Raw genomic sequence first — 22,688 nt, 5'->3', positions numbered from 1 at the left:
AAGCAGGCTCCCCGCAGAGCTGAGAGCCCGATGTGGGGCTCCATCCCAGGACCCTGAGATCATGACCTGAGCCGAAGGCAGCGGCTTAACCCACTGAGCCACCCAGGCGCCCCCGGGATGATTTCTAACATTGAGATTCAGGGATAGCATTGTCACTGGCTGCGCTGGTTAAGCATTGGCAGCTCTGGAGCTTCAGTTATTGATTAGGTTTCTCAATGGGTAGACACAGCTGCTGACTTGGGATAGAACTACAAGTATCTATGAATTAGTGGATTAGTAACTATATAGGCTGTTTTTAAAGGATCAGCTTTTTGAAGGGTGAGACTGTGAGAGATACTATGATTAGAAAGCGCTGAGTCTATTTTTGATGCCATGATATACATATCCTTCTCCTAAATACGTAGCTTAATAGAAAATGTATCTTTTTTGTATAATGCTTCTAGAATACTGTGCAAGCTGACATCTACAATGTGGATATGAGTTAGGTTTAACATTTCAGTATCTTAATTATTTATTATCTAAGATGGGAAGCTTGTGTATTCCATTAACAAGCTACAAGATGATGCTGTTGGGTTATTTATGCATCTGTGAAGGGCAACACTGGTAGGCTACATTTTCTTTGAGTGTAGGGTTTAAGAAATCAGACATTTCAAAGACTTGGAACAGCTGAGTGTGTGGGTGATTTGTATGGAAGGATGCAGTGGTTAGGTATCAAGGCTTTGGAGTCTTACAAAACCTTCTGAGTCTGTTTCCCGTCTGTACACAGAGACAATAACAATATAGTATTTATCTCTTAAAGTGGTCATAATGAGAAACACATGTAAGGTATTTAGTACAGCACCTGTCAAGAATCATACCCCTTCTATTCATATTTTAGAAATTCAAAGTATATAATAATTTGAAGAAAGCCTGAGATGAATTGTATATGCATGATTGCCAAAAAGCTGCTCCCAAGCAAATTAATACTTTTCTTAGGATTTTCGTAGAGAACTTCTAAACTACTTGAAAATTAACTGCTTTCAAATATTTAAAAGCACTTTTAGAGTGACGGTCCTCACAGAAACAATTAATAGACTAATTATAAAGCTCCCCCATCTATTTCTTAAAGTATATTCCCTGAAAACCTTCACTGCACCATTATTTATTTAACAATCACTTATATAGTCTCACTGTGTAGTAGGCAATATTCCCAATGCTTTACAAATATTAATATGTTGTCAAAACAACCCAGTAAGGGACGCCTGGGTGGCTCAGTTGGTTAAGCAGCTGCCTTCGGCTTGGGTCATGATCCCGGTGTCCTGGGATTGAGTCCACATCGGGCTCCTTGCTCTGCGGGGAGCCTGCTTCTTCCTCTGACTCTGCCTGCCACTCTGTCTGCCTGTACTCACTCTCTCTCTCTCTCTCTGACAAAATAAATAAAATCTTTAAAAAAAAAAAAAAACAGTAAGAGAGGTACCATTGGTTTTCCATATTATAGTCTGAGAAACCAAGGAGTAGAGAGGTTAAGTAACTTTGCCCTTAATTGCTATCATGCTGCAGGGTGCTTCTCAGCACTCCGTCAGGACCCAGGCTCTATTCTAGGTGTGTTGGCTATTGACAGTCACAGGGGAGTCCTTCCTCAGATATTTCCTTTGGCCACAGGAAGCTGCTTTACCCAAGATTATTCCCTTCCCTCAAGAGCAACCCACCGCCAATGCCCCTTACCTCAATTCAGAACATCTCTGAAAGCCATTCCAGCTACTGAGCAACCATGGGGGTCAGCTGCAGCCTTGTTGCAACTATGTCATACTCTAACTCATCTTTCCAATCAGTCGTGTTTTCTTCACTCCCTGTGTGTTCATCCTGAGAGCACCCTCCGAAAGTCTCCTGCATGGAAATCTCTGCCTCGGAGCCTGTCTCCTGGAGCCCAACCTAAGACAATCATCTATCTAATAAGTGGTAGAGCTGACTGGAACAATCTAGTTCCAGGATCTCTCCTCTTAACCACTAAGCTATACTAATACATTGTAACAATTCGCTTTAAGGATATGCTTTGTAAAGTCAAAGTTTTCACTTAAGAAATATCCCATAAGACTGATTTTTTAGTAATCCATTTTTCTTCCCTATTCACTCAGGTGGGCAAGGTTGTTGAGGCTGTTCCTTTTCTGGATAAATATTCTGAGACCTTTCAGCTCTGCTAGATCCGCCTACCATGACAAGTCAATGGACTCAACAAGGTCCTCTCTGACTAAGATGACAAATACATACCTTTAGTGGTAGTTTAGAAGCTAAGAAATAGCTCTACAGTCAAGGCTTCTTCACATCCTCTTAGACACTCAAGATTTTTGAGTTTCTGTGATACCATGGGAGTAAATTTAGTTTTCCAGTTCAAAACAAGCACAATGTGCTAATGGTTCTAGTCTTTTATAGTAGGTTTTCCATCTCTCGGGCATTTCATTAGGAATACTTCTTGCTCCCAAGCCAAAGTGGGAACCTGTTGAGCTAAGCTTCCACAAGTCTCTTCCCATCCTCAGTGATGTCATGAGAACCCAAGAAAGCAAGCCTGACTCTCCCAACACTACATTTTAGTATTTATTCTTCTAGCACAATAGAGTGACTCATGTTCTCAGCCAACAGCTAAAGCATCTGTTGGGTGAGGTGGGTGCTACAGGGCTCAGGTTTATCTTTCAAAAGGTCAATATGTTCAGAAAAGCTCCAAAAGAGGAAGAAAAGCCCTATCAGTTGGCTCAGAAAAAATTACATTGAGGAACAACGGCTTCAAAAACTCATAGTTATAACAACAAAGGTGTATTTCTGCCTTCTGCAACAAGTCCATTACAGGTTGGTGGCACTCAGCTGCATGTCATCTTTGCTTCATAAGCCAAGGTAAAGGAATGCCCCATCGGTGCATATAGGGAAATTCATGGCAGAGTGAAAATAGCGCAAAAGAGAAGCATGGATAACTTCTGCTCATATTTTATTGTTTCAAGCAAGTCATAGGACCAAGCCGGAGGTCAACGAGGAGGGATACATAACCCTTCCTCAGATAAAGATAAATGAAGAATAGTATAAAACATGATTTATGCAGTTCCAAATTTTATTCAGATATTCTGCTTCCCTCCCACTGCACACAAAATACATTCATTTCCCTCCCAGAGGAGAAAAAACTCAAAACTTCAGGAATAGCATCAAGATGAAAGTAAACCATTTTGAGGTTTCTCTTCAGTGAGGGACCCACACATCCTCAAGTCAATGATAGAAGACAGAAAGGATAATTGCAACACATATTCCCTTTCAGAAAGAGAAATAATGAAAGGCATAAAGCAATTATGAAATTACAGTGGGTAAATTTTTCAAGAATGTTCCCCCACCCCAACCCCCAAGAATAAGGAACATTCCTTGAAACCCTCTTCCATTCTTAGAGAATAAGCTCCCAGGCTGTTATTCTCTGTGACTCTTGGTTCAACTCTCTGGAAAGTTCCTCTTTCTCCCATGTTCTTCTTGGCTACAATTGAAGAGGACATTGGAGAATATGTCTTCCTTGGGGACCAGGCCACTTTCTCAGGCTACTTCCACTACATGGACTACTGGGGGCCATAAGGGTCATTTTTAGTCAAGATTAGTCACAATGCTACTTAGTCCCAACTAGTAAAATGAATTAGACTCTTTTATTTGATTCCATCCAACTTCATGTGCCTATAGCCTCATCCTCTATTCTTTTCAAGACATGCCTCTCTCTCTCTAAACTTAATTATGGGTGACTTTAGCTAATCAAGTTTCTTAGAAGTGGGGGTCAAGTCATTCCTTTAATCTCTTACCCATGAACTATTTTATCCAACTGAAAGGACTCCATCTTAATTAATTCAAACATTGTAACAAAGAATATAATGGCCATATATCGGATTTGGTCCTTGAAATGAGGTCAGTTTTACTTGCCCTTTTGTAGGTCAAAGACCCTCTCAGTTTTGCCTTTTATGTTTAGGGAAGAGAAACAAATGTATCTTTCAACCCTATTGCCTTTTATCTCTGATTGTAAATTGAAATTTTTTTCCTTAAATTAATCTGTCTTATAATATATAAGAAGTAAGGTATGTATAACAAAACTAATTAATCATTGAACCTACATAAAAAACTAATGATGTACTATATGTTGGCTAGCTGAAAAAATTAAAAAATTTAAAAAATAATAAAAAAGAAGTAAAGTCTGCCACTAATTTTGTATGTCAATCTCTATACCTACAACTAAAATCCAAGGATCACTCAATATATTAACTATCTCCCAAGTAAATACAAACAACAGTCTTACCAAATGTTTTGCCAGTGCATAATAAGGATTGTCATCACTCCAGAAACAAAGTTTCTTTATTGCCTACTGACTGTCTCCTGAACCAATGTCACATAGCTTACTTGGATTTTCGTTAGGTTAGCACTGCCTTTCAGGTACCAATTTCTACATAAACCAGTTTAAACTAAATAATGCTATGCTAACAAATAATTTAAAAATCTCAGTGTTAAGGATTTTAACATCAAAGATTCATTTCTCAGGCTACTTACCAATATGGTCCTCCACCAGGTCATCTTCATTCTAGAGCCCAGGTTGGTGGGGCACCTCTATCTAGACACCACCAGTCTTTTGGCAGAGGGAACAGAGAACATGACCCACCTAGCAGCTTTAAGAGCTTGTTCTCACAGGTGGTCCCCTCTCTTCCTCTCACTTTTCATTGACCAAAGCAAATGATACGGCCATGACTGGAAGTGGTAAAGTATAATCCTCCTAGAGGGAGGAAGAACTCAACTCTATAAATCTGTAAAATCTATAAATCAGGAAAATCTAGCAACTCTAACCTCATCAGCTCTATAAAAGGAAGTTAAGGAGAGACACATTTTATCTAGCCTATAAACATATGCTGTAAAATTCCCTTGCTTTGGCTGGTCAGTAACATTCACATAATCTATGAGGTCAGAAACTATAAATCAATAAGGTGTTTCTTACTGAAGATTGCTGGCGAAGACATGATTTTGCTTACTTCTAATGGATTATTTTTACTAAGTGCAATTCCTCATTCTAATGTAAGATAACATATGTGTGTTATATATATATGTGTGTGTGTGTGTATTTATATAACACATATATATGTTTTAAGTATATATATGTATATATACTTTTATGTGTATATATATTTTATGTCTATATATAACTTATTTCTTCATTTCTATAACTTTTTTAAGGCTGAAGCATACAGTATAATACATTTAAGTATTCAGCTCAGTGAAATCTTACCTTTGTATATACCTATATAACCACCACTTAGAACAAGATACAGAATATTTTCAGAAATCCAAGAGGTACACTTGTGAGTTTCTTAGTCAACACCTATCCCATCTCCTTTAAGTAACCACTGTTTTGACTTGCATCACCTGTGATCACCTTAGTTTTGTCTATTCTTAAATTTCATGTAAAGAGAATCATATAATGTATACTCTCTTCTGTTTAGTTTCTTTGGCTGAACATAATATCTGTGAAAGCCACCCATGTTGTAGTGTGTATTGGTAATTTGTTTTTTTAGTGCTGTGTAATTTTCTAGTATATAAGTTATTTCCAGTTTGAAGCTATTATGAGGAAAGCTGCTATGATCATACTTATATGTGGCTGTGTGTACTCTAGACTCTGAGGTATATATTGAGGAAAGGAATTGCTAAGAAACTTCCCCCAAGTCTATGGCTCACCTTTTCATTTTATTAATAGTGTTTTTTTGAAGACTGAAATTTTAAACATTGATGCCAATTTTTTTTCTTTTAGATTTTGTGCCTTTTGTGTTATATATAAGAATTCTACCAAACCCAAGGTCATTAAGATTTTAGAAGTTTTATAATCTTAGCTCTTACTTTTAGTTTTATGGTCTATTTTAAGATAAATTGTGTATATATTATGAGGTAATAGTCAAGGTTCATTATTTTGCATATGGGCATCCAATTGCTCTAGCACCATTTAGCAAATAACTATTCTTCCTCCATGAAATTGCTTTGCATCTTTGTTAGAAATAAATTGGTGAGGGGCGCCTGGGTGGCTCAGTGGGTTAAGCCGCTGCCTTCGGCTCAGGTCATGATCTCAGGGTCCTGGGATTGAGTCCCACATCAGGCTCTCTGCTTAGCGGGGAGCCTGCTTCCTCCTCTCTCTCTGCCTGCCTCTCTGCCTACTTGTGATCTCTCTCTGTCAAATAAATAAATAAAATCTTTAAAAAAAAAAAAAGAAAGAAAGAAATTGGTGATATGTGTGGATATATTTCTAGACTCTCCATTCTCTTCTACTGATCAAGTTATCATTCTTGACACAAATAGTCTACTATCTTGATACTGTAACTGATAACTTTTAATAAGTCTTAAAATCAGGTAGGTTAAGGGGCATCTGAGTGGTTCAGTGGGTTAAAGCCTCTGCCTTCAGCTTAGGTCGTGATCCCAGGGTCCTGGGGTCGAGCCCCTTATCAGGCTCTCTGCTTGGCGGGGAGCCTGATTCCTCCCCTCTCTCTGCCTGCTCCCCTGCCTACTTGTGATATCTGTCTGTCAAATAAATAAATAAATAATAGTCAGGTAGGTTAAGTCTTTCAATTCTATTTCAAAAGTGTTTGGGCCATTCTTAATCTTTTGAATTTGCATTTTTAAAATTTAAAATTTAAAATGAATTGCATTTTAAAATTTATTTCTTTATTCATGAGAAACAGAGAGAGAGGGAGGCAGAGGCAAAGGGACAAGCAGCCTCCCTGCTGAGCCGGGAGCCAATGTGGGCCTCCATCCTAGAACCCTGGATCATGATCTCAGCTGCAGGCAGACGCTTCACTGACTGAGCCACCCAGGCTCCCAAATTTCATGTATATTTTAGCAAGCATGTCAATTTCTAAAAAGAAAAAAAATTTTTTTTGCTGAGCTTTTAAAAATAACACTGTGCTGAATCTATAGAGCTGATGGAATGTGATTCCTTGTTATACATCCAAGAGAAATTTTCTCATGTGGACTAGGACACATGTACAGGGAGACCCATATTAGTATTATTTATAGTAATCCCAAATTGGTATCATAATAACTCTGAACAAAACAAACATCCATTAATATTAAAATAGATAAATATATGCTATACAGAAAAGGAAATGAACAAACTACAATTACACTCATCAATGTATTAGTCACAGGTGTCCCAGACAAATAGGACCAATAGGATATGGAGAGAAAGAGGGAGTGGGGTTTATTATAGCAATTGGGTCACATGATTATGAACAAGTTCCGTGAGATCTGCCAGTAAGTGGATGAATTGAAGACTCAGTAGAGTCAGTGATGTCATTCCAATCCAAGTTCTCTACCTGAGAACCGAGAGAGCCCAAACTCAGGCAGAGTCAATGTTTCAGGCCAGGTCCAAAGTCGGGGAAAGACAAATATTAATGATGACCCAGCTCAAAGGCAGTCAGGAGGAGTCCTTACTCACTGGAGCATCAGCTTTTTTATTCCATTCAGACCTTCAACTACATGGATGAAGCCCATCAGCACTGGGGATGGCAATCTGCTCTACTCCGTCTACCAATGCAACTGTTAATCTTATCCAGAAACACCTAGAATAACATTCTAGAAATATCTGGGTACCCTGTGAACCAGTCATGTTGACACATAAAATTAACCATCACAATCAACATAAATCAATCTCTCAAATAGTATGTTGAAGAATCAAGTAATAAATAATACACTGGAATAACACTGTCTATAAATTTTTAAAAAGGCAAAAAAAAGTATATTTTCAGGGCTATTTATATAGTCTACATAATGGTAAAATAAGCCTAAAAAATAGAATTATGTTTACCCCTATAAGTAGGGGAAGGGGGTATGAATCAGTGGTTTCCTTCTATAGCACTGGCAATTTCTTAACCTTGGTGGTAGCTACAAAATGTTTATTTTCATCATTTTTAAAAAATTTTACCTTAATAGTTGCTATAGATGTTTGTAATTATTTTATGTTATACAATTGTTCATCTATATCTTTTCATATATATACAAATAAACCTATGTCTGTTATACATATATGTTATTCATATTCTTTATGTTTGATACCTTTCACAACAAGATTCATCATGAGGGAGGTAGACTGGACCACATACATTGGGACCCCTGACTGTCACTACTTGTGGGTCTTTTCTTTTCATTTATCCAGAGAGCAATCCTCCAATCTGGCTGCTTGTGCTCCGAGAGACAAATAAGAATAGGAGTAGGAAGTCTCAAAATTTCATGTAGAACCTTTTCTTTAATTCTCTTGTTTTCAGTCTGACACCCTCTCCACTAAGCCTACAGTGCCCAAGTCCAGAGTCCTCTGGTTGAATTTCTCTGGAGAGTAAACTCCCAGTTCTAGGCTAGCCTGGCAGAAATAATTATCAGGCTGTACAGAGTGTAGGGAGAGATCTAGGGAGCAAAGAGCTTATCTCATGGCCGTTTATCCATTCTTCTCTTGTTAGCTTATCCGCACTCCCATTTTTCAGAGGTAGCTGGCACCTCTAATTCCAAGTCTTTCTGGGGGTTCTGTGGTACCAGTTGGCTTTCTGCCAGTGCTGGGTTACGTTTTATTTTTCATAGTTTGTTAAGAAATTTTCCAATTGGCCAGTTACTTTTCAGCTTCCAGTATTTTTTTTTTTTTGCTATTATTTCTTCTATTTCCTTCATGCCTGTTTTTTTTTTAAATTAAATTTAATTGTTTTAGTGTTCCAAAACTCATTGTTTATACACCACACCCAGTGCTCCATGCAATACGTGCCCTCCATAATACCCATCACAATGCTCAACCAACCCCCCACCCTCTTCCCTTCCAAAACCTTCAGTTTGTTTCTCAGAGTCTATAGTCTCTCATGGTTTGTCTCCCCCTCCAATTTCCCCCAACTCACTTCTCTCCATCTCCCAATGTCTTCTGTATTATTCCTTATGCTCCACAAGTAAGTGAAACCATATGATACTTGACTGTCTCTGCTTGACTTATTTCACTCAGCCTAATCTCTTCGAGTCCCATCCATGTTGATAGAAAAGTTGGGTATTCATCCTTTCTGATGGAGGCATAATACTCCATTGTATATATGGACCATATCTTCTATATCTATTCATCCATTGAAGGGCATCTTGGTTCCTTCCACAGTTTGGTGACTGTGGCCATTGCTGCTATGAACATTGGGGTACAAATAACCCTTCTTTTCACTGCATCTATATCTTTGGGGGTAAATACCCTGTGCAATTACAGGGTTATAGGGTAGCTCTATTTTTAATTTCTTAAGGAATCTCCACACTGTTATCCAAAGTGGCTGTACCAATTTTTAATCCTGACAACAGTGTAAGAGAGTTCCCCTTTCTCCACATCCTCTCCAACACTTCTTGTTTATTGTCTTGTTAATTTTGGCCATTCTAACTGGTGTAAGGTGGTATCTCAATGTGGTTTTGATTTGAATCTCCCTGATGGCTAATGGTGATGAACATTTTTTCATGTGTCTGTTAGCCATCTGTATGTCTTCTTTGGAGAAGTGTCTGTTCATGTCTTCTGCCCATTTTTTGGATGTGATTATCTGTTTTGTGTGTGTTGAGTTTGAGTAGTTCTTTATAGATATTGGATATCAGCCCTTTGTAGTCATTTGCAAATATCTTCTCCCATTCAGTGGGTTGCCTCTTTGTTTTGATAAGTTTCCTTTGCTGTGCAGAAGCTTTTGACCTTGATGAAGTCCCAAAACTTCACTTTTGCTTTTGTTTCCTTTGCCTTTGGAGACATATCTTGAAAGAAGTTGCTGTGGCTGATGTCAAAGAGGTTGCTGTCTATGTTCTCCTCTAGGATTTTGGCAGGTCCTGCCTCACATTGAGGTCTTTTATCCATTTCGAGTTTATCTCAGGTTATAAACACGTTGAAAAAACTCCATACCTAGTGTGCATATCTTGGTCAATAAATACTGTTCTCCCATAAAATGAGACAGGGCTCACTGGGAAATGGCTGATTCTAGGACTGGTTCATGGATAGTACAATGTGATCTCATAGCATCTTGTGCCCAAAAAGCAAGGAAATGCTGAAAGAATATAAACGTGGGTGTCTGTCAAAGGACACCAGAGATGACCAGATAGAGCTCCCAATGGCCAAAGCTGGAACAATTTGAACAAAAAGTATTGCTATAGTGTTGAATAATAACTGTGAGGTGCCTGGGTGGCTCAGTGGGTTAAAGCCTCTGCCTTCGGCTCTGGTCATGATCCCAGGGTCCTGAGATCAAGCCCTGCCTCAGGTTGTCTGCTCAGCAGGGACCATGCTTCCTCCTCTCTCTCTGCTTACTTCTGATTTCTGTCTGTCAAATAAATAGGTAAAATATTTAAAAATAATAATAATAACCCAAAGTAAAATGTATTTGTCCCAACAGAAATAAATAAATGATTAAATAAATAAATGGGAGAGAAGGAAAAATCCTCCTGACAAAAGTATTCAAATGGTATGTGTAGATACTCTTCCCTTGAGTGTGGCATGGACTTATTGACTCTTAGGCAAAGACAAGAGTAAGAAAAGAGAATTATTAATAACTTTTCTATACTTTGCAAACTCAACTTGAAGCACCTTTAACCAGGGGTTGGGGGTCAACACCAACGGTGCTGTGTCAGGTTGATACCATGTACCTCTGATTTGATGCAATGAAGACCCCTCACCTCTGTGATGTTCTTCCTGCAAACTCATAACTCCAATTCAATCATTAACAAGACACCAGAAAAATCTAAACTGAAGGAATTTTATAAAACACATGGTCAAGTCTCTTTAAAATTGTCAGTCATGGGAAATAAAGAAAAAATGATACAACTGCCGCAGAGCTGAGCAAGCTAATGAGATGTGACAACTAAATGCCATGTTGTATCCTGAATTGGATTCTAGAAGAGAAAAGGACATTGGTGGAAAAAATGGTAAAATAGGACTAATGGCTGTTGTTTACTTAATAGTATTTGAACGGCCGGGTGTGACTGCTAGTTCATAATCCTGCCAAAGTTCTCATCACGTTTCACGACTCAGTGAGATGGTGACCGCCTGAGGGACGTGTCCTCTAACTTCTTCAGGCTCAGGGTTTCCACCGCACCTTGTACTTTCCTCCTTTTATAGCACATCTCACACTGTCTCCCCATGGCACTGGGCAATCTCAAGGGCAAGGATCAGGAGCCATTCCTCATCAGGAGCTATTCCTCATCCATGCCTTCCTCATGCATGGAAGGCATGCCTGCATTTAATAAGTACGTGTGTGTTCGAGTCAAGTTGGTTATAGAGCAAGGGCAGCTTTTCAATGAGAGAAAGTAAAGAAAAGCCACCAATTACTATTCCTTAAAAACCAAGCTCCCACTGGAGTATTCCTTGCTGTTTACTGTTTGCTCCAAAACACCCTATATTCCTTTGGAAGTGAAATAATTGCCCCAAACCATTGCATCAAATTGTAGGGAACCTCAGCAATAAGAGTTAGACTGTGATGAAAAGCAAAGGTTTAATGAGCCTTGTTCCAGTGATGTTTCCCCCAGTAGTAAACTATGCACCCTGAGAAAAATCCCCCTCTTAATTATTAGGAGAATTGTGCCTTTAAAAGTAAACCCTGGGCGCCTGGGTGGCTCAGTGGGTTAAAGCCTCTGCCTTCGGCTCAGGTCATATCCCAGTATCCTGGGATCCAGGCCCGCATCTGGCTCTCTGCTCAGCAGGGAGCCTGCTTCCCCCTCTCTCTGCCTACCCCTCTGCCTACTTGTGATCCCTGTCAAATAAATAAATAAATAATCTTAAAAAAAAAAAAAAGTAAACCCTGATCAGATGCTGTTTAGAGATGTAGGAAATATTTGACATTGGTAGTTTCTTGGCCTGGTGTTTTTCTTCTATCATTGCTGGCTTCTTTTCCATTAAATGATCCGAAAATTACAGTGACTTTATTCCCATAGGCTGAAAATTAGCCTGCTAAGCTTGAGCCCAAATCAAATTCTGATGACTAAGAATTAATCTATTTTAGCAGAAGCATGTCTAACGGAAATCAGTCTAGCTCTTCTCTGTCACAGCAGAACAGTCGCTGCTGTCGCCTGTGATTGATATACAGTAGCCAAACGTGGAAATCATTCGGGTCAGAACCCCTTTGTTCTCTGGCCAGTATTGATCCGATTTTGTTTTTCCAGAGTACATCTGTTCACATGCGCAGCTTTCACAAGGTTAACAAAACCTTCACTTGGAAGGTTAAAAAAAAAAAAAAAAAGAGTTTTAAGAGAGTTTTTGAATCCCTGCAGTATTAGAAACTGTTTCTTTCATAGTGTGTCCTTCCACTTCCCGGCATGCACCTTCCCCTCAGCCAACACTCTGTGCCCTGGAATCATTCTTTCTGCCTCCAAACTTCCCTTCTAGTCAACCTTTTAACTAAGGCCCATATCAAATGTCATCTCCTCTTCTATGAAGCTTTCCCAGTATCTTTTTTGATTGTTTATATCATGTATTTGATACCTAATATGTATTACCTTATATCATAGCAATTAGGCAACTGATATATTACATTTAATGTTTACTTTAGAAGAAAGGTTTGAAATCAATGATCAAAAGACTTCACAACAAAAAGTTAGAAAAAAACCCAGAGTAAACCCTGACAAAATAGAAAAAAGGAAATAATAAAAGTGAGAAACAATATAATTGGAAAGTGACAAATATTAGAGAAAATAAACAAAACCTAGAGCTGGTTCTTTGAAAAGATCAAACTGATCATTTCTGAAGCTAGACCAATAATGAAAAATAGAAGAGTGAGTCACCAATATCAGGAACAAGACAGGGGTTATTCCCACAGTTTCAATACACATGGATATTCGGAACAGCTTTATGCCAACAAATTCAGCAATTGAGATGAAATGGGAAAATCGTTTGAAAAACATAGACTCACTAGCAGAGACCTAGCTTAATGGGGCATTTTCTCATTTGGTATTTCTTTTACTATTTCCTTTGTATTTGTTTCCTTGCATTTTTAGATTGTAATTATAGCAAAAAGTTTTAGAAATTATTTACAATCTGCAGTAGATTTTGTCCTATGTTACATCATTTGTGTTACATTCACCATTGTTTACAATTGAATCTGTCTCAGGGGTAGCTTCTTTTAATATTTTAGGGACAAATTCTTTGTTATAGAGTTTATATTATTTGTGTTCTCAGAGCAAATGATATACCGAATTAAGCAGTCTTTACATCCACAAATATTGTAACAACATGAGTTGAGAAACCATCTCAAACCACCAAACCATCTCAAATCATGCAGAAAGGGCTTCAGAGACACGATTTGTACACAGAACGTCTGTATTGAAAGAAATTCCCCTTCCACATTATTGACAAGCTTCTCTTCATCTTCACAGACAATGGAGAATCATTATTACAATCTCAGAAGAGATGAGTCCTGCTTATCTCTCTGTCCTACATCGGCTTGTGGTTCCTTGGTTAAGCACAACAGGGCAAGTATGCCCATTCTTGCCACTTTTATTCAACACAGTATGGAAAACCTAGCCAGGGCCATTAGGTGAGGTGAGGAAAATGAATAAAATGTATCCAAATTAGAAAGGGAGAGTAAAATTATCTGTTTGCAGATGACATCATCTTGCATATAGGAAACCCTAAAGACTCTACACCTGACCTCCAAACTTCTAGGACTAATAAATGAATTCAGCAAAGTTGCAGGATATAAAATGAACACAAAAAGAAGTTGTGTTTCTATACACTAATAACTATCTAAACTATCTAAAAAGGAAATTAGAAAACACTATCATAAAATGCTTATGAATAAATTTAACCAAGGAGGTAAAAGATCTGCACACTGAAAACTACAGATCATTGATAAAAGAAATTAAACAAAACAAAAACAAATGGAAGGATAGTGCATGTTCATGGATTAGAAAACTCAATATTGGGTAAATGTTCACACTACCAAGAGTAATTTACAGGTTCAATGCAATCTCTATCAAAAACTCAATATCATTTTGTACAGAAATAGAAAAAAACCTTTTCTAAAATTCATACGGGGGTGCCTGCATGGCTCATTCAGTTAGGCATCTGCCTTTGGCTCAGGTCATGATCTCAGAGTCCTGGGATTGAGTCCCACTGTTGGGTTCCCAGCTCAGTGGGGAGAGTCTGCTTTTCCATCTCCCTGTGCCAATTCCCACCACTCATGTGCTCTCTCCCTCTCTGCCTCTCTCTGATATAAATAAATAAAATCTGTAAAAAATGAGTAAAATTCATAGGGAGCCACAAAAGGCCTGAATAGTCAAAATGATCTTGAGAAAAGAACAGATCTGAAATCATCATATTTCCCATTTCAAAATATATTATAAAGCTATAGTAATTGAAAAATATGGTACTAACATAAAGATAGACATGTAGACCAATGGAACAGAATAGACAGACTAGAAATAAATTCACACATTTATAGTTAACTCATTTTTTTAAATTTTTTATTTTTTATAAACATATATTTTTATCCCCAAGGGTACAGGTCTGTGAATCACCAGGTTTACACACTTCACAGCACTCACCAAAGCACATACCCTCCCCAATGTCCATAATCCCACCCCCTTCTCCCAAACCCCCTCCCCCCAGCAACCCTCAGTTTGTTTTGTGAGATTAAGAGTCACTTATGGTTTGTCTCCCTCCCGATCCCATCTTGTTTCATTGATTCTTCTCCTACCCACTTAAGCCCCCATGTTGCATCACCACTTCGTCATAGTTAACTCATTTTTAACAAGTGAGTCAAGAATATAAAACATGGAAACAATAGTCCCTTCCACAAATGGTGTTGGGAAAACTGGATATCCACGGGCAAAAGAACAAAAATGGGCCCTTGTCTTACACAACACATAAAAATCAACTCAAACTGGATTGAAGACTAAATATAAGACTTGAAACTGTAAAACACCTAGAAGAAACATACGGGAAAATCTTCACGACATAGGTTTTGACAATAATTTCATGGATATGACACCAAAAGCATAGGCAACAAAAAAGCAAAACTGGACAATTAAGACTACAGCAAATTAAGATTGGGAGGGAGACAAACCGTAAGTGACTCTTAAACTCACAAAACAAACTGAGGGTTGCTGGGAGGAGGGGGTTGGAAGAAGGGGGTGGGGTTATGGACATTGGGGAGGGTGTGTGCTTTGGTGAGTGCTGTGAAGTGTGTAAACCTGGTGATTCATAGACCTGTACCTCTGGGGATAAAAATATATGTTTATAAAAAATAAAAAATTTAAAAAAAAAAGCTTTTGTGACTCAAAGGAAACAATTGACAGAGTGAAAAGACAATCTATAGAATGGAAAAGAAAAAGAATTTTCAAAATCCCTAATAAGGGGTTAATTTCTGAAATATATGAGGAACTCCAATAACTCAATAGCAAAAACATCTAATAATTAAATTTAACAAATGAGCCGAAGACTTGAATAGACAATTATTCAAATAAGACTTATAAATGACCAACATTTATATGAAAAGATGTTCAAAATCACTAATCATGAGAAAAATGCAAATCAAAACCATGATGAGCTATCACCTCACACCTATTAGAATAGCCATTATTTTAAAAAAGAGACATCAATTGTTTGCAAGAATGTGAAAAAATTGGACACTATTGTACGCTGTTGGTGGGAATGCATAATGATGCATCTATGAAAAACATTTTAGAGCTTTTTAAAAAAATTAAACTGAAATTACTAGAAGGTCCAGCAATCCCACTTATGGGTATTTACTCAAATAATTGAAATCAAGAGCTTTTTTTTTTTTTTAAGATTTTATTTATTTATTTTATAGAGAGATATCACAAGTAGGCAGAGAGGCAGGCAGAGAGAGAGAGAGGGAAGCAGGCTCCTGGCTGAGCAGAGAGCCAGATGCGGGACTCGATCCCAGGACCCTGAGATCATGACCTGAGCCAAAAGCAGAGGCTTTAACCCACTGAGCCACCCAGGCACCCCTGAAATCAAGATCTTAAAGAGATATAAGTGCTCTCATGTTCATCGAAGTACTATTCTCAATAGCCAAGATATGGAAACAACCTAAATGTCCATCAACAAAAGAATGGATAAAGAAAATGTGGTGTATACACATGGAATATTATCAGTCCTAAAAAAGAAAGAAATCCTGCACTATGAGGCAACATGAAGAACTTTGAGAACATCATGGTAAGTGAAATAAGCCAGTTGCAGAAGGACAAATACTGCATAATTACACTTATATTAGTTATCTAAAAACAGTGAAACTTCTAGATGCAAAGAATGAACTAGGAGTTGACAGAGACTAAGGGAAGGAGGAATGGAGAGTTGTTAATCAACAGGCATAAACATCATTTATGAAAGAAGAGTTAGTTCTAGAGTTCCAATGTACAACATGGTGATTGTAGGTAACTAGTCTGTATTGTACCCTTAAAATATGTTACAAGGGTAGATCATATATTAAGTGATCTTAAATATATAAATAAATGAATAAATAAATAGGCAGTTGTAAATGTGATGAAGAATAATACTGTCACAGACTTACATAGTATTTACTATGAGTGAGGCATTTCTTCAAGTATTTTACACATTTCATCTTCACAACACCACCAAAAATAGTATTTTTACACTTTAAAAATGAAGATTATGATACCCAGAATAATTACATTAATTACAGAATTCTTATAAAGCTCAGAGAGGAGAAAATGATAATCAATCCAAATGGGTTCCAGCAGGATTCTGGCCATAGAAGGTACCATAGGTGGGCTCTCTCTCAAAGGGCAACAGAGATGGGACAGAATAAAAAGAGAAAGTAACCTGTGCAAGAACAAATTCAGACAAGAATTCGAAGCTGCAGTACAAACTGAGACCTGAGGAAGGATGACACCAGCTGTTTTCTCACAAGAATGAGTCATCCGGACACTAGCAAATAATTATTATATCTTCTAAAGTCCAAATACGTATCTCTTAAATACCCTATTTTCCCTTTTCAGGCAAGCATGTACAACCAGGAATGGGTACAAGATGTTCACATTCTCTCTCGTATTTGTTGGAGTACTGTGCTCCTTACTTCTAACCCTAATCCAAACCCTAACCCTACCCAAACACTATCCATAACCCAAACTCTAACCCTAACTGCAACTTAACCCTAACCCTAACCCTAACTCTAACCTAACACTAATCTAACCCTACTGGGAACCTAACCCTAACCCTGTCATAGCAGTGGCCATGTTCATCCTTAGATAGTCTCACAGCACCCTCAACAGGGATACTGGGAAATAGAAGGGTAGATTTAAGCTCTAATTGCCATACTTATGTGAGTGGCATTATTCCAAGAAAATATACACAATATCTTCCCAATCTAGGCTACTGAGAGAGGAGGTGGGAGGCAGGCAAACTCACATTTCAATTACTTCACACTTCAGCTGAAGGGCAGCTTGGGCCATCCCACTCCCACTCATTTTGTGTCGAGTGGTGTCCACCCCGTAGGACGCTGACCGCAGATCCAGAGTTAAGAACAAGATAGATGAAGCAGCAGCAAAGTGGGTAGCTCAAACAAGCAATAGTATCCCTCAGAAAGAAATAATTTAAAAGGCAGAATTATCAGACTTTGAATTAGTTTGGGTTTAAACAGGAGAGGAATGTCTGCATGGGAACAAAGACTTGCCATTGCTCTCCTGACATAGTTTCAAGATGAGTTGGGGCAATACAACTAGACTTTAATATTTCTTCATTTGTTCTATCCAATAAATATTTGTTTGGTTTTTGCTGTGTGAGGGGGCTTCTCTGTCTGTGAGGGGCTCACAGTCTACTGGGGGAAGACAGATCTGAGCACACAGTGAGGTAACGCTTATTACCTATGCTCTAAGTGATACACTTCATCTGGCCTAAAGGCAGTGAGGAAAGCTTTCTGTCTTTGCTTATAATTCCAGAAGGCAAACAGAAGTTCCTGATTCCCTAGTCTACAAGTCTGCTAGTGTATATAGCCACCTAAATTTGGATCGTGAAGGGGTGGCTGGGTGGTTCAGTCACCTAAGCAACTGACTCTTGATTTCAGCTCAGGTCTTGATCTCAGGGTAGTGAGAGTGAGCCTTGAGGTGGGTGTGGAGCCTGCTTGAACTTCTCTCTCCCTCCCCCACCCCTGCCCTCCCCACTAGCACATGCTCTCCAAATAAATAAATAAATAAATAAATAAATATCTTGAATATTTCCTGGACTATCTCTGAGCCTGTTGCCACTATGACAGGCCTGATCCTTGCCCACCTTCCCAAACACCTTTTCCTGTAATACGCCTCACCCCCACCTTCCTAATTACCAAACTCTGTCTGATTTATTAGAATTCTTACTGAAAAAGAGAATTTTACGAATCCGATACCCCCTTCCAACCTATGTTCAGGGACTCTCTTAACAAATTACCTTTGTTTCATTAGGAACTTTAAGTTTTCCTTAATTTCAAGATTTTGAAGTGGTTCAAAGTGGTCACGTTGTTGGCTACTTTGTGCTCCTAGAGAACTGGTACCTTTGTGTTGTTGATTCTGCTATGAGAAACATGGTCTACTTTTCCAATTATTCATTCCAGCCCATTGTTTCTGATTTCTAGGGTTCCTTTCCATGCATCAGTGATCAGGTGTGGCAAGACAATGAGGAAATCTACATGCTTTATCACTTAGATTAACCCAGACTTGGAGTCCACTTGAGACGTGACAAGGTCACAGGACTCAGGCTCTGCTCCTTCCCTTGAGTGCACAGGCCACGCAGGTAACTCTCACAGGTGTCATGGCCTGTCATTTCATGAAAATTATTCTTGTTCTGAATTGCACACCATCCCCCGGAAGCCCACCACAACTCCCCCCAAATTGAGGCAATTACAAGTCTGTGACTGCCCCTAACCACTGTTTACTTCATTTGCATGTCATTTTCTCATTATGATGCCGTTACAGTAAGAGTTGGTGCTAGGGCCGGAGTGACTCGGAGTTGGCTATGTGCAGTGCGGTTGCGATGGATGTTTAACTCAGCGTGGCCTGTTCTGGCTGCTCTATTGTGATTAAAGGGTACAGATGATTCTGCCCAATTTCTCTGTTTGTTTTCTCTTTCTCTGAGTTCTGGCTGGCTGGCATAATGCCTCCTGGATTCAACAATCGACTCTATTTCTACTGGCTAGTGTAGATACATTTCTCCTTCTTCTATAGCATAGATTCCCCCTCTGACATTTTCTTCCCAGAAAATTGGTGGGAGTCTGTGATTTACTCTAGCGCTCACTCTCTATTGTTACCCTCGACTGTAATAGAATTGAGACTCTGAATAAATGGCATGTTTTTAATATAGCCAAACACTGATACAGTAATCATTTAAGCCTGTTTTCTTGAAATTTTCAAATCAGTAAACTTATAACACATTTCAATCCCTTAACTCTGCCGAGAAGTGCACAGTAGGAGTAAGAGCTCAGGGTAAGAAGTTAGTTGGCTCTGAAATCCACTTCAGGCAATTACTGCTTGCGGCTTTAGAAATTTGGGCATGTTTCCTAAACTCCTTGAGCCCTGTTAAGATCACCTGCAAAGGTAACTAACAAAACCTGCACCCCAGAGACTTTGTGTGTGGGAAGTGGATACGTGCAGCACCTTAGTCCTTTAGCTAACAGACTCAGAGAGTTGAGGGCATGGAGTTTGGGGTCACACCGGGGTTTGATCCCCGGCAATGCCATTCAGTGGTTTTGTGACCTTGAGAGGGTTTGTTCTCTTCTTTCTGCTTCGGTGTTCTCATATGTCAAAAGGGAATAAGATTTCCTGTCTCTTAGGGCTATTGTATGGATTCAGTAGGATGGTGGTCTGTAGCGCAGTGCCTACCAGGCAAGGTAGTAAGTGTTCAATAGATGTTAGTTGCGTTAATGTGATAAGTTATGCCATAGCTATTATTATCATTTGCTCAATAAATGTAGTTACATCTAAATTTAACAAAAAGAAGGGCACCTGCATGGCTCAGTCATTAAGCGTCTGCCTTCGGCTCAGGTCATGACCCCATCAGCCTGCCTGCTCAGTAGGAAGCCTGCTTCTCCCTCTCCCACGTTCCTTCTCTGTGTTCCCTCCATTGCTGTCTGTCTCTGTTAAATAAGTAGATAAAATCTATAACAACAACAACAACAATAACAACAACAAAAATTTGACAAAAAAGTTTCTCTTGGGAAAAAACAAACAAACAAACAAACAAAGAGATGAGCAAACAAACAAACTTCTTTTGACACAAAAAACAGGGAGCCCTGTGCATGATCTAAGAAAAGGGCACTTAATTAGGCAGCCTAGCCCATGATCATGAGCCATTTTACAAGGAACGTCCTCAAATCTTAGAAATATCAGTATTGAGAGAGAGTCATAGAAGTTTGCTCACTTTCACTCTTGCATTAAAATGAAACCAGAGACTGGGATGTGGGTAGTGTTCCAATATTTGTGAGATAATGGCTGTTGTATAGCATGTGGGGATTTGTGAAAAGAATCCCCACATGCTAGAGAATATTTATATTCTATATATGCTTTAGAATATTTATCAAATATATCATTATTATGATATATTATCATTATTTAACATGGGTAACAGGCATCGGGATATGATATTTTCCTCGGCAAAGACAGACTCAACCACAGGGTTATTTTTCCATAAATGACCTGAGGAAAGACTGAGGTAGAATTTATTCCAAATGAAATGCCATGGTATACAGGTCATGTTTTTACAGAATTATCTGCATGTAGATGGTATTTTTTTTTCTTTTCTTGAAACATGTTAATATTATTTGTCTCTATTTGAACACTTGTGAGGTGAGTAAATGCCATGTAAAAAACAATTCCAAAACTCTACTTGGAGCAGTCTGAAAGCAGGTGGAAGTTTAAAAAGATATCCTTTTTTTCTTTTTAAACCTTTAAAGCTTTTCATTTTCTTGTCGCAGGATAGCTAATGTATAATTGTTGTAGTTAAATGACCATTTTTAATCCCAGAATTCTGTTCATGAAAAACCATTGCAAAAGTTAATATACCTGCTGGTTTTGTAGATACTATTTATCGACTGCTCTCATAGAAAATAAATGGGTCTGATAGTAGCATAGCCTGTCTCTCCTCTCCACACTTTGTCTTCCTAAACCCAGCCCTGGGGGTGGGGGGTGCTCCCATGCAGGACTTTCTGGTAAATGTGTAACAATCTGCTTTCAGGAAAATAAACAAAAAATGTATTATATTGCAGCGTATGCTGGTGTCTATTATGTATAAATTCCCACCATGGCTGATTCCCATATAGTGCATCTAGAGTTGGGAAGAGATGCGTACAGTCAACACCCAGCGAGCTAGAGCTGGCCCCAGCCCCACTCAACGCTCCTATTCCTTACCCAACATTGACTCTGGTGGGGCTGATGTTAACATCACTCCAGAGGAACAGCCAGTCTTGGTGCCTAATTCCTTTGCCCCAGGTATGATCCAAGGGAGGACATGTGGCCCAGTTAGGACTAATCAAGGTCGTTGTCTTCTCTTCCTCCTCCTTCTTCTTTTTAAGGAACTTGGTACTTGAAAGCTAGAGAGAAGTTCTTTCTTTGCTCTTGAATAATAAGAGCTGTAATGTCAAAAACTCAGAGCTTCCGGGTCCTTGCTCTCCTTGCATTTGTCATAGGAGAGAATGAGGGCGAGCGGAGACCTGGGAAGATGAGAGATGGATGGATGGACAGAGAGGGAGAGAGAAAGAGAGAGATTGACAACATATTTGCAATACCTTTTATAGCTACCTGAGGCAAAATTTCCATTAGATTCTCAAGTTAACTTGAATTCTGTTTCTGTAACTTGCCATTTAGTACTATCAGGCATCTTCAAGTAACACAATACTACAAAACTATGAAAATGATGATTTAGAAGCATAGTAATTCAATAATTCAGTAATAATTGATTTTTCTATAATTACCATGAATTTTATTTAAGATTTTTAAAAAGTTCTTAAAGATGTATATCAATTAAAGTTCTGTGTTTTCTATGGCTTTGGGGTCCTTCTGTCCCTTGAAAATTATCACTTAAGTGGGCCAAATGATCCATACCATACACATACTAATTTTTCATTAAAATGGACACATACATATGCAAAACACCCACAACCCCCCCCCCCCCTCAGATTCCAATGTGAGTTCAAGACACACAGATCTAGAAAAATAATGGCTGGAGATAACTACATTTTTCTTCAAAAAACAAAACCCAAACCAAAAACACTTCTCCCAATACTGTATACATTATCTTAGAACCATCTGTTTCCATGGCTGCTCAGATAGCTGTATGATTCCTGGGTGCCAGAAGCTGGCACCATAAAAAAAAAAAATAAGCTGAAATTTTGATTCCAAATTTTCCACAAATACCTCTTGCACATTTTTAGTTATTAAAGAAGTTTCCACAAAGATCTGAATGTTGAGGCACTGTCGCATCACCGTTCACAGCCACGGCTGAGTCTGCCTTGTGGCTTGGTATTTCCTAGCTCTGTGAACTTTGGTAAGTATTTAACTTTAAAAACCAGTTGCCTCATATGTCAAAGGAGAATATTTATATCCAGGAGGTCATTACGTTTTCATCTGTCCTGCAACCCATGCCAGCACCTTATCTGAAACTTTCCCTTTCCTACCTGCCATCTACATGACTACCCTGGAAATTGTCAAAGTGGTGAAACAAGGGTGAGTGTTTCCACTCTTCAGCCCACTCACAT

General features: G+C 38.7%; 1 protein-coding gene and 1 long non-coding RNA gene across 3 annotated transcripts in view; one reads left to right on the top strand and one right to left on the bottom strand.

Moving 5' to 3' along the window:
* Window positions 1-22,688, top strand: part of SLC4A4 (solute carrier family 4 member 4) — a 462,487-nt gene that overhangs the window by 437,213 nt on the left and 2,586 nt on the right. The gene's annotated exons all lie outside the window — the stretch shown is intronic.
* LOC309862463 lies at window positions 10,735-21,389 on the bottom strand. The gene is made up of 3 exons (XR_014310535.1): window positions 21,343-21,389; window positions 19,942-20,072; window positions 10,735-10,884 (listed from the first exon to the last, which is right to left on the bottom strand). It is a non-coding gene; the product is annotated as an uncharacterized lncRNA (long non-coding RNA).

This window comes from Mustela nivalis (genome assembly GCF_964662115.1).
Source record: "Mustela nivalis genome assembly, chromosome: 4".
In the NCBI taxonomy this organism is placed as follows: Eukaryota; Metazoa; Chordata; class Mammalia; order Carnivora; family Mustelidae; genus Mustela; species Mustela nivalis.
Note: the sequence above shows the minus strand (reverse complement) of the source record. Positions and strands in the feature narration are given on the sequence as shown.